This window comes from Mesoplodon densirostris, chromosome 13, assembly GCF_025265405.1.
Source record: "Mesoplodon densirostris isolate mMesDen1 chromosome 13, mMesDen1 primary haplotype, whole genome shotgun sequence".
NCBI classification, from domain to species: Eukaryota; Metazoa; Chordata; class Mammalia; order Artiodactyla; family Ziphiidae; genus Mesoplodon; species Mesoplodon densirostris.
The window spans coordinates 15,373,842-15,387,130 of record NC_082673.1 but is presented as its reverse complement, the minus strand read 5'-3'; the positions used below and the strand labels follow the sequence as shown (position 1 = coordinate 15,387,130).

The 13,289-nt window shown below is 38.9% G+C and overlaps 1 non-coding gene across 1 annotated transcript; it reads left to right on the top strand.

Moving 5' to 3' along the window:
- Nucleotides 1–12,169: 12,169 nt before the first annotated feature.
- On the top strand, nt 12,170–12,271 carry LOC132501116 (U6 spliceosomal RNA). The gene has a single exon (XR_009534155.1). It is a non-coding gene; the product is annotated as a U6 spliceosomal RNA (small nuclear RNA).
- The last annotated feature ends 1,018 nt before the right edge of the window (nt 12,272–13,289 follow it).

Sequence of the window (13,289 nt, the reverse complement as noted above, 5' to 3'; positions counted from 1 at the left end):
CAGTTAATGATGACTCTCAATTCCCATGTTATGTTTTTTTCCTCTGAGAACAAATTGAAGGGGTAACACATGTCATCAGTAATGTGGATTCATGAGCTGCACAACAATGTAGATTCATAATCTGCTAAAATGTACCAGTTCTGAAACAGCTAGTTTAGGTATCCCCAATTAATCAATTATGCACTTATCAAATAAAACTTAATGTTCTGTATACACATTTTACTTCTCTTGGTATTCTTCTTTTAGCTACATAGCTATGTGTTTCTATGGCCAAAGATAATTCTAGGGAAGCTTGTGGAGTAGGTACAGTTGATCCTGGCACTCCCCCTGTTATCTTGGAACTCCTCACTCTCCCTCTTAGTTCTCTCTTTCCATCTCCCCCCTCTTATTCATTTATTCATTAGGCCCATAAACATTTACTGAGTATACCCTGTGCCATTTCATCCACTCCTATGATTTTAATGACAACATATATGCTAATGAGTCTCATTTATTTAATGAATCTGAAATCTTTAATCCTGGCAAAGATTTCTCCCTTGAAGTTCCAAAGGACGAGACTGCCTAACGGACCTTTTGTCTTAAAAGTCCCCCAAATTGCTTCAAACTCAACATATCCATATATGGATTCAACATATCCATGAATTTCCTGGCCATCCAGTGGTTAGGACTCTGCACTTTCACTGCTGAGAGCCTGGGTCAGGGAACTAAGATCCCATAAGCCTTGTGGCAAAAAAAAAAAAACAAAAAAACAGAAAAAGCCAAAAGGGAATAATCTTCTCTTGGGTATGTGCTTCTCTTCCTAGCCTCCTAGCCTCTTTCTTTAGGGGCCGGAAGCTCCATCCATCTCATCACCCAAGCCAGAAACCTGGAAACCTTTTATCACCAGTCACATTCAGTCACTGATCCAGACTTTTGACAATTATGCTCCCTTCCCATCTCAGACTCTCTCTCTCTAGTCAAATTACTGTCCCTAAGTTCAGATTCTTATCAGTGTGCCTGGAAAATTGCTCCCTGCTTTGAAATCCTGAAATAGCTGTCCATTGCTTAAAGAATGTAGACCCTCTGTGATCTGGCCTCCACCTACCTGTCCACATTGGACACGCCATCCCATCACAGCTCACATCCTAAGCTTTTGAGGCTCATAACATTTTTAACATTGTGATTTTGAAAATGTCTAAATCCAGAGGCCCTCTGTTGACATATATGGATCCACCAAAGCTACTTTTTTTTTTTTTTTTTTTTGCGGTACGCGGGCCTCTCACCATTGTGGCCTCTCCCTCTGCGGAGCACAGGCTCCGGACGCACAGGGTCAGCGGCCATGGCTCACGGGCCCAGCCACTCCGCAGCATGTGAGATCCTCCCAAACCGGGGCACGAACCCGTGTCCCCTGCATCGGCAGGCGGACTCCCAACCACTGTGCCACCAGGGAAGCCCCAAAGCTACTTTTGATATATAGATCAGAAAACACAGTCTTTATTTGTTTTAACGAAACATGCACCCGTACCTAAAGTCTACTTGTCTCTTTCTCTTTAAAATATGCTCTGAGGGAAGAGATATGGGGACATATGTATATGTATAACTGATTCACTTTGTTATAAAGCAGAAACTAACACACCATTGTAAAGCAATTATACTCCAATAAAGATGTTAAAAAAAATAAAAATAAAGTATGCTCTTCTTGAAGCAAGGACATGAGACAAGATATGTTTCTGTCGCCTCCACAGTGTCCAGCATACTGTAAGTGCTCAAAAAATATATTTTGACAAAATACTATTGACTATTATTTTACAGACTTGTATGTTCTTTCTCTTGGAAATAGAATTATGTTATGAGACCACAGTATTTCTTATTCATATAATTTGATGGGAGGAAAGACAAAATAAACTATAAATTCAATTTACTGACTTACTTATTGAGGAAATTGAGATATTACTAAGTAAAATATAGATACCCAGTCCAGCTTTTTCAAAAGACAGATATGTAAAAATATAGCTATTGCTAAAATCAGTTTGTGACATGCTTTCTCAGTTTACTTAATGGAATTATAGCTTGTAATCAATAGATAAACAGCAGAATTCCCAAGCAACACATAAATCTCTCAAAGAAATTGTTGCAAAGAAACTGTTTTTGTTAAAAATTTGGGGCTTTACCTAAAACACAGGATTTAATTTCAGAAGGAAAAAAAGTACACTGAATTGTAGGTAGGTACCTATTAGTCTGAAGCACATTTGCCAAATCTAAACTCATTACAGGAGATACAAATACATATAAATCTGAAATTATTGTTTAAAAGAATTTCCATTATAATTGTAACTCTTGAGAGTCCAGCATTTCTTTTGTTTTTATGAGTGAGTCCCAGAATTTTCTGAGTTCAGAGGTGTGACCTTTGCCTGGCCTGGTGGCCAGTCTGGAATGAAGGCCCTGTCTTCTAAAATCCTGTAGAGAAATACATTATATTTGCTCTTCTTTTTTTTCTTTAATCAAAATCCTGTACTTCCCATTGTACCAGATCCACAGAAATATTTCATTTGTAAATCAAAACTATCTACCTTGGTCTCATCTGTCAGGAAGATTGTTAGCAAATTTGAAACTAGTGATAAAATTGGACTTGCTGCATTCTTTCAATTATCAGTATTAGCAAGTGGTGTAAATGCAGTACTGATACAGGTCTTATCCATCTACCCATCTACACTCATGTTTATCAACCCCTGGTTGCTGTTTACTTCCTCCCTAACTGTGTGTGTTCACCTTCAGGGCACACTCCCATTGGCCATTTACTGCTTCCTTTGAATACACCTTCATTTCTAGTCTGGTGCTATGTCCAGAGTGCTCAAAAATGTGCTGAAATATGTGAATAAATTTGGGAAGACATCTATATCTTTTAAATCAGAAATATATGAATAAAAATATTTTAGTAAATCAGGTTGGTCACCACTGTATCTCTCAAACCTACGAAAACAGTGGTTGGAACTAATAGTCTACTTGGAACATATTTTAATTAAAATTCACATACAAGTCAATGAATAAAATGTACATTAGGCCATGTAGTCTACATAGATTTATGGGTATTAAAATTATCTAAACATTTTCAAGAATGGAAATACACATAGCCAAAATAACTAATACTTCATTTGGATGAAAAAGAATTAATTTGCTTTATGAGAATGTGGAACAGGCATTCACCACATGAAAACATTTTAGCCCAACCACTTTTCACAAATACTGTATTTTGCTTCTTGCAGAAAGAGCTGGAAGAGCTGCAGTAAGCAAAAAGCAGCACTTATTGTGGTAATCAATAAGTAGCATTAGTGCTTACATGTATTATAATTCCAACTAAGTTGGGTCTCTTTTTGTTTTATGTTCCAATGTACAGCATTTTCATTTGGTGATGTCAAGAGAATGAAAAATGTGTTGTTTATAAAATTAAGTGTTGAGTTTATTTGAGATATCATAGCTTCAAGTTCAACTGAATAATGTAAATTGGAAAGGAATAGAAATAAATTATTTATTACACATTCATTACAAAAATATTTATTTAATTAAAAACAAAATGCAAAATATACACGAAAGTCTACAAACCACCAAAATTGAACTGCTATCGTTTTTAGCATCCTCACCCAGTCTTTACTTGTATGCAAACATAATTTTGACATGTGGTCATAATAGGTTAGAATAAACTTGTATTTTAATAAGAGAGAGTTTAGGTGGTGTTTTAATGTCATTTCCACAATTCACTTTGTTTTTATTATTGACACAGAACTCCAATATATAGCTGTTTTTTTGTTTTTTTTTAAAGAAACATACAGTTTATTTGAACATTTGTCATTGGAGATCTCCATTTTTGGCCAGGTTTTGAAAATCCATTTATTAATTAGAAATAAGCAGACAGATGAGACAGGAAAAAAAACCCTATTTATTAAAATCAACATACCTCCTTCTTTACTTCATTTCCTGGATTCTTGACTCTTTAATCCAATTAGCATTAGGCTCTGGAATATGAAAAATAATTTGCAAAATCATTACTCAGTTAAGAGTGCTTTCTAATGACCTGTGTATCATCCACCTCACTCTGGCATTATTACTTGTTTCTTCCAGTTGGGAAACAAATCTTTTTTTTAAATTGAGTGAAAAGGATTTTAGTTCAGTTATACATTATTAAAAGTACAGTCAGCCCTAGGTATGCATGGATGCAGGACCTGCGGACAAGGGCGGCTATACCATTTTACACGAGGGAAAATCCACTGGGGTCCTGGGAAAAATTGCTGGTGGAAACGGACTAGCCTACCGTGCAACCGTGACAACAAGCACATCAATGGTTGTCTGGAGGAAAGACGGTGGCTGGGGAGGAAGCTGAGGGAGGAATTACCAAGGGGCACAAGGAAACTTTTGGAGGTGAAAGATCTGTTCAGTCTTCATCGAGGAGGTGGTTTCAAGGTTATACACATGTCACAGCTTATTGAATTGTACACTTTAATCACATGTGTTTTCTTGTATGTCAGTATCGCTAATGAAGCTATAAAAAGAGACTTCCCTGGTGGTGCAGTGGTTAAGAATCCACCTGCCAATGCAGGGGACACGGGTTTGAGCCCTGGTCCGGGAAGATGCCACATGCCGCGGAGCAACTAAGCCCCTGCGCCACAGCTACCGATCCTCTGCGCTAGAGCCCGTGAGCCACAACTACTGAGCCTGTGAGCCACAACTACTGAGCCTGCGGTCTAGAGCCTTAAACTCTGAAAACTGAATGTATTTATTACTCTCAAGGCCACCTATAAAAATATTAACACTGGATCTGCTATCTAATAACATGTCAATAAACTCTATTTTCAGTTTGGTGGGAAAATAAGAGTATCACATTTAACTGAGAATTTTCCATTTGACATGATATCAGATTAGCAATAGTCAAATAATTAGAATACAAGACACAATGAAAGTAATTTAGGCTTTCTTTAATGGTTTAGGAACCAATTGAGAATCTTGCAGTGTCTCATCCTCATGACCATGTTCATTCATCGTTCATTCCAGTTGTATTTAGGGAGCTCATGACATGCCAGGCACCTGACTCGGCACAAGGAATGAAAAGACTAACACATGCACAGTCATGGACCTGCCCTCCAGGAATTTGTATCAAATAATAATAACTGGGTAGATAAAAGAGCTGTACACTGAAGCTTTCCAGTTTCCAGCACGCTGAGTTTTGGAGAGTTCACACTACATATCATCAACTTGAAGCAAGACCATATTATCTGCTGACCTTTTAGCCAGTTATTTATTTTTTAATTATTTTTATTGGAGTATAGTTGCTTTTAAAAATTTTTTTTAATTGTTTTTATTTTATATATATATATATATATTTTTTGCCACACAGCATGCAGGATCGTAGTTCCCCAACCAGGGATCCCCTGCAGTGGAAGCTCGGAGTTTTAACCACTGGACCCTCAGGGAAGTCCCAGAGTATTGTAGCTTTACATTAGCCAGTTCTTAGTTTATTTACTAGTGCCCATAACTAAGTCAATTTGAATTGGTTTATCAAGTATGATTTCATGTAACTATATGAATACCTTATAAAAATCAAACATAATAAAACATAATATCTTCTCTTTCTCTATTAATCTTACAGTTCTGTTTAAAAGCCATTAATTTTTTTCTGAGATTAGTTTTCTTTTAGTATGAATGCTTTTATTGATCATCAAAATTGTGTTATATGATTTATACCTTGGGCTTGCTCTGACATATGTTGGGTATTTTTAAGAGCATCTTAGCTCAGCTTATCAGTTGCAATAAGATGAGAATTACCTGTCTATTTCCCAAACCTGTTATTTCCCAGTAGGAAGTATTAGGTCATCTCTTTTCTCAGCTCAGAAAGCCCAAATTATCCAATTACAGACAGAGAAGAGGTTTTGCTGTGTACTTGGTATCTAATTTTTTTCTCTGCCTGGATTTATTCCATGAAAAATGTACCTGAAGCGCTGAGGGAAATGGAGACCGTGGCCCAGATAATTCTGGAAAATTCAGCTCCATTCTCATTCCTTCCTCTGACTGTGCCTTGGGCCCGATGCTTGGAAGAGCAGGTGAGTTGTGGACCCAGATTTAGGCCAGGGAGCAGGCAGTCCTTGGAGAAATGCTCTAGGTCGGACTGACACACAAATCCCCTAGACTGAAGGCATCACCAGGCCAGAGCTTGGCTATGGTGGAGGGACTGCCCTCAGGGCCAGCACAACCCTGGGGGAGGGTATTGGGTTTAACTCCTCATGTTTTCCCACCTTTCCCCCACCTCTCCCCAGGCAACCTCACCATTGTTTCCTGAGTTAAAGATATCACCCGGGACTTCCCTGGTGGCTCAGTGGTTAAGAATCCACCTGTCAGTGCAGGGGACACGGGTTCAAGCCCTGGTCCGGGAGGATCCCACATGCTGCAGAGCAACTAAGCCCGTGTGCCACAACTACCGAGCTTGTGCTCTAGAGCCTACAAGCCACAACTACTGAGCCCACGTGCCTAGAGCCCACACTCCACACAGGAGAAGCCACCGCAATGAGAAGCCCGTGCACTGCAACGAAGAGTAGCCCCCGCTCGCCACAACTAGAGAAAGCCCACAGGCAGCAATGAAGACCCAACCCAGCCAAAAATAAATAAATAAATTAATTAAAAAAAAATATATATGGCCTGATTCTAATTCTACCAGATATTTACAGTCGATCAAATAACAAATAAAATTAGCATGTAAACCACTTACCAACCATTGTTTATTATAAAACAAACAAACCAAAAAAGACACCACCCAGTTAGGAATTCCTGGCAGTCCAGTCGTTAGAATTTGGTGCTTTCACCTCGGGGGGCCCAGGTTTGATCCCTGGTCTGGGAACTAAGATCCCGCATGCTGCGTGAGCGGCTAAAAAAAGAATTGCCTTAATGGATCAAGTGGACGTGACCCAGATCTACCCATCACTCTCCCTGCTAGCGCTGCGACCACAGCAAGCCTTATGTATGAATAACAGGCCCATATTGGGAGAGGGAGGTTGGCAAACCGGCCCACAAGGCGTTTTGTTTTTTTTTAATTGCCCATGAGCTAGGAATGATTTGTACATTTTTAAATGGATGAAAAAAAAACCAAAAAGAATAATTTTGAGAGAAACGAACATTATGTGAAATTCAAATTTCAGTGTCCCTAAATAACGTGTTTTTTTAAAAATAAATTTATTTATTTATTTTTGTCTGTGTTGGGTCTTCGTTACTGTGTGTGGGCTTTCTGTAGTTGGGGCGAGCAGGGGCTACTCTTTGCTGCGGTGCGCGGGCTTCTCATTGCGGTGGCTTCTCTTGTTGCGGAGCACGGGCTCTAGGTGCGTGGGCTTCAGTAGTTGTGACACACGGGCTCAGTAGCTGTGGCTCATGGGCTCTAGAGCGCAGGCTCAGTAGTTGTGGTGCACAGGCTTAGTTGCTCCGCGGCATGTGGGATCTTCCCGGACCAGGGCTTGAACCCGTGTCCCCTGCATTGGCAGGCGGATTCATAACCACCGCGCCACCAGGGAAGTCCCCTAAATAGCGTTTCATTGGAACACAGCCACATCCATTGTTGTGCAAGGTGGGTGACTACTCTTCCACTACAAAGGCAGGGTTGAGTAGTTGGGACTGCCATATATGATCTCATATGTATGGGACCGTGTGTTCCAGAAAGTCTAGAATAGTCACTATCTGGCCTTTTACAGAAAAAGTTTACTGACCCTTGCTCTAAGCATTAAAATAATCCTTCATTTATTTATCCTTTGGAAAAGGAACTATCTGCTGTGTGTCAGAGAACTCTCATCAAACAATGAAATGTTAGTTGCAGGAGAAACCATGGCACTGCCAAGGAAAGAGATTGGCAAATGGGCAAACTGAAGGATGTGACAAGGCAGATGGACCTGAAGGGTACTGTGCTCAGTGAAATAAGTCAGACGGAGAATGACAAATGCTCTATGCTATCACTTATACGTGGAATCTAAAAAATAAAAGAAACGAATGTATATGACAAAACAGAAACAGACTCACAGATGCAGAGAACAAACTAGTGGTTACAAGGTGGGGAGAGGGAAGGGGGGAGGGGCTGGATGGGGGAGGGGATTAAGAGGTACAAACTCCTATGTATAAAATAATTAAGCAATAAGGACATATTGTGCAACACAAGGAATATAGCCGTTATTTTGTAATAACTTTAAATGGAATATAACCTATGAAAATATTCAATCACTATGTTGTACACCTGAAACAAATATAACATTGAACATCAACTATACTTCAATTTAAAAAAATAAAAAGCAAGCTGAGGGAGGGGCAGGGGTGGCCGTGCGCTCCCTCTCTTGCTGCAGTGGGGTCAGAGTACGCTGAACAGGATGGCCTGGGACAGATCTGGGGGAGATCAGATGCCATTGAAACCCAGGTACTGCACGTCATTAGTCAGCCACCCAGTTCCTCCGAGTCTCAGCTTATTATTATTATTATTATTATTATTATTATTATTATTATTTATTTATTTATTTTGCGGTATGCGGGCCTCTCACTGTTGCAGCCTCTCCCGTTGCGGAGCACAGGCTCCGGACGCGCAGGCTCAGCGGCCATGGCTCACGGGCCCAGCCGCTCCGCGGCACGTGGGATCCTCCCGGACTGGGGCACGAACCCATGTCCCCTGCATCGGCAGGCGGACTCTCAACCACTGCGCCACCAGGGAAGCCCCTCAGCTTATTATTACATGAAGTGGGATAGTCATTACCTCACTGGGTGGATGACCTGTAATAACCTTTATAAAAGACTCCGAATTCAGTAAATGTTAGTTTCTTCCCCCACGCTTGGCAGTGAGGTCTCAAGAAAGAATGAATTACAACTTACGTCACCAAGAGACCACTTAACACATGGCAGCAATACGAGAAAAAATTTTTTTCATTTTACAATCTCTGCACTTCAGAGGATTCAATTAGAAACTATGAAGAAATCTCAGCCTTTGCACGGATCCAAGCAGACGGGATTAAGGCAGTGTGTTGGCAAAAACACACTGTGCTGTAATATGAACATCCCAAATTAGGAGATGGCTAATACATTATAGTACGGCCATAGGATGGAATATTGGAAAGCTATAAGAAGGAAAGTAACAACATTTTAAATGACATATAAAAAATGTGAACCATATAATACTTAGTGAAAAAAACAATATAAAATTTTATATGCAATTTAAGCTAAACTGTATTTAAAAGGAAAAAAAAACACAAGAGTAAGGAGTAAAAAGTACGTGAACTTTTTGAAAAAAACTGTTTTACTGAGATATAATTCACATTCCAGGATATGAACTTTTAAGGCAAAACAGGAGACTTCGAAAAGATTTGGACTTACACTGGGGGCTTTAGGCTACTCTTTTAGAGAAACCTTGCAAGAAGCACTGATTTAGTTCAAGCTTTCAACTCCCTCATTTTGCAGGTAAGGAAATGGAGCCCCAGAGAAGTGAGCATACCTGCCTAAGGAAACACAGCATATTAGCAGCAACGTAGGAACTAGAACCTCAGGCTTCAAGTTCAATACACCTAAACATGCCAGTTGTCTAACATCTTCACTCTTCTTGTTCAATCCATATTCACATATAGTTGGGAGTTCCCTAGCAGTCCAGTGCTTAGGACTCGGTGCTTTCACTGCTGTGGGCCCAGGTTCAATCCCTGGTCAGGGAGCTAAGATCCTGCAAGCTGCTGCGGCCAAAATAAATAAATAGATTAATAAAATAAAATAAAACATATTCACATATAGTTTATATGTTGTTGCAATTATAGTATAGACACAAGTTGGGGGATGACTAATTCTTTAAAACAGTTTTTCTTCTCTCAAGTTCTGCTATGTCAACATTTATTCTTCTTTATGCTTTTCTCTTCGTCTGTATACCCAATCTGCTTGCGAGCCTGGGGAGTATTTTTGTAAAAAGCCCAAGAAACTCAAAGGGCCCTTTTATTAGCAATTGTTGGAATCTCTGACCTCATTTTTAAATTTAAATTTTAAATTCTTTCCTCTTCAAAGTTTGCCTCTTTCGAAACGACGTATAAACTTTCCTCTTAATTTTTCAAAACAATAGATAGTTTTAAAAATACTTCTCTCTCCAGCCACCCCCAGCCTCTTGAAGGAAGAGCCGGGCTCATCTCAAACTCCCTGCCCCCCAAACCCCGCCTCCAACAAAGAACTTCTCTGCCACAAGTCATTAGGATCTTATTTTTCTGCTTTCCTTGCACCTTAGAACCTGCCACCAGTTACTTCTATCTCAGCCTAGCCGTTCTCAACCTTGCCTGCACTTGAGAATCACCTGGGGGCTCCTAATTTATTTTTACTGGGATGGGTATGTGATTTTCTTCTTCAACCAGGGTTGACAACTTCTGCCTTGGATGAATAGGTTAAAACGAGTGTGTTTTTCTAAGGATATTTTTGTTGTAAAATAAGTCCAGTTGGGAAATGAAAAGATCTGACCTTCGCGAAAAAAATTTTATTTGGTGTCATTTGGTGCTGGCAGGGGAAGTATTTTTTTGGAAGAGACCACTGAAATTAAACAGCTAACGGTTCTCATTCATTTGTTTATCCATTTGTTCTTCATTCATTCAAAACCTACACTGTGCCAGACACTAGAGATTTACATATACTCCTTGTTTTCAAGGGGCTTACAATCTAGTAGTAGGAAAAAAAGTACTCCAGTAAATATGAAGTGCCATCTGTGCTGGGATAGAGACATGTACAGGCTTCCTCTGAATAAGGAATATGTTGAAATCGAATTTCAAGCATATTAATAGAATGTATTTTATTGCATTATATCTAAACCAAGATAAAAAATATAATAATTCTTGTTTAATTAGAAGTTATAAGTGAAATGTAGATGAACACCACAGTTGTATCAATAGCAAGTGGAAAGTTGTTTGAAATTGAGGTCAAATTTGAGGGCACCTTGAAATGACAAAGACTGGTTAAACATTGGTGTAAAAGAGGAAAACTCATTTTGATAGATTTTGCTTAAATCATTCAGAATTGGAGGAAAAGATAGTTACAGAGTTAGATGAAAAGTAAATAAGCAATAAAAATATGCGAGAAAGGACCAATGGGACAAAGAGTAGAATAGAAACAATTTGTAGGGAAGGGAAAAGAGCAGGAAAAAAGAAAGCAAAAGAATGTCTCATGAAGACAGCATAAGCATTTCAAAATAGAGTTCAAGTGTATTTAAGAATATCACAAGTTAATGGTATATTAAAAGGAAGAAAAAAAAAAACCCAACAAATTTAAAGAAAACAGAGTAGTATCTATAATAGCACAGTACTGGAAAATACATGCTATTACAAAAAATTTGCTTACTATTTATTTAAAATATGCTATATAAAATATATCATTTTGGTTCATTTAAAAAACATTATTTTAGGAGGGAGCAGACTGAGAATAAAACTTCTTAAAGAATTGCAAAAATGTCCCTACTTAAAATTTAGCATATGAATAACCTAGTAAAAATCAAGGGAAAGCCAACAGTGAAATCAAGCCAAATGCACTGGGAGAATTTGCTCAGTAAAAAAATCTGGGTATCTTGTTCTTTATAAAATCCTACAAAATTCCACCATACTATAAAGAAATCTTGAAATTATTCCTGTGGGGAACCAAAACTTCTCAGCTTGGCACTGACAACCCATTATATACACTGATGGAAAGCATACTGCATATAGCACTCAATTTAGTACTACAGATGTACCTCATTGCTGATAGTATGTTTATAGCCAATAGTAATTTATGAGTAAGACTTTTTTTTCATTTTAGGTTATTAAAACTACTACATTGTTAATAGGGTCATAGATTTTTGGTCACAAAAGAAAGTTGAGTGAGACTGTCGTAACTGCTGTTTCAGTGCTATGCATATTCTTTTACAAAATATTGCAAAGAGATAGTGTTCCTTAGCAAAGTAGTCCATGATGATTGTTTTGTTTTGGTGAATTTTTTTTTTTGCGGTACGCGGGCCTCTCACTGTTGTGGCCTCTCCCATTGCGGAGCACAGGCTCCGGACGCGCAGGCTCAGCGGCCACGGCTCACGGGCCCAGCCGCTCCACGGCATGTGGGATCTTCCCGGACCGGGGCACGAACCCGTGTCCCCTGCATTGGCAGGCGGACTCTCAACCACTGCGCCACCAGGGAAGCCCTCACTTAATTTTTATAAAACAAATATTTATTTATTGGAATAATACAGAGAAGATTAGCATGACCCCTGCACAAGGATGGCGCTCAAATTCTTGAAGCATCCCCTATTTTTAGAACAAACTAGTGGTTACCAGTGGGGAGAGGCAAGATGGGGGAAGGGGATGAAGACATACAGACTACTATGTATAAAATAAGTAAGCTACAAGGATATATTGTACAGCACAGGGAATATAGCCAATATTTTATGATAACTAGAGATGGAGTATAACCTTTGAAAATTGTGTATCACTATGTTGTATACCTGAAACATATAATATTGTATATCGACTGTACCTCAATTAAAAGGAAAGAAAGAAAGAAAAAAGAACCACAACCAGCCAAGTTGCTTGGCGGATGTAGATATCAATACCAGCTATGACCATATGACCAGTTACAGAAATGAGGACTGTAATTGTTATGTGTTTCTTCTTTTTTTTATTATGAAGATGCTTGTGTGTATATGTATATAAGTATGTATGTGTGTCTGTCTGTATGTGTGTATCTGTCTATCTGTCTACCTTTGTTTTCTTCCCTCCTTTATCCCCTTATCATATAACATAAATATATTAACTGTATATCATAGTATTTAAGTATTGTTAACTTTACATCATAAAGTTACAGGATATCAAGAAGAAGAGTGAATATCACCTGAGGATTTTGGATCTTCTTCTTAGGGAAAGGGTTAGCGTGCTTTCAGCTGTACACACGATAGTTGTATCATCTTACACAGAAGTATGACTTTGTTATAGTCTTTATTTGGAAATTAAGTATGGTTTAAGGAGATGTATATGAATATCAAGTTGATAAACAGGGGACTATGATGCTTAATTTTATGTGTCAAGTAGTCTAGGCTATTATGCCCAACTGTCTGGCCAAACACCAGTCTAGATGTTGCTGTGAAAGTATTTTTTTAGATGTGATTAACATTTAAGTCAGTAGACTTTGAGTAAAGCAGATTACTATCCATAATGTAGGTGGTCCACATCTAATCAGTTGAAGGCATTAAGAGAAAAGACTGAGCTTCCCACGAAGGAAGGAGCTGTCTCCAGGCTGCCTTCAGACCCAAATCTGAGACGTCAACTCCTGCTGGA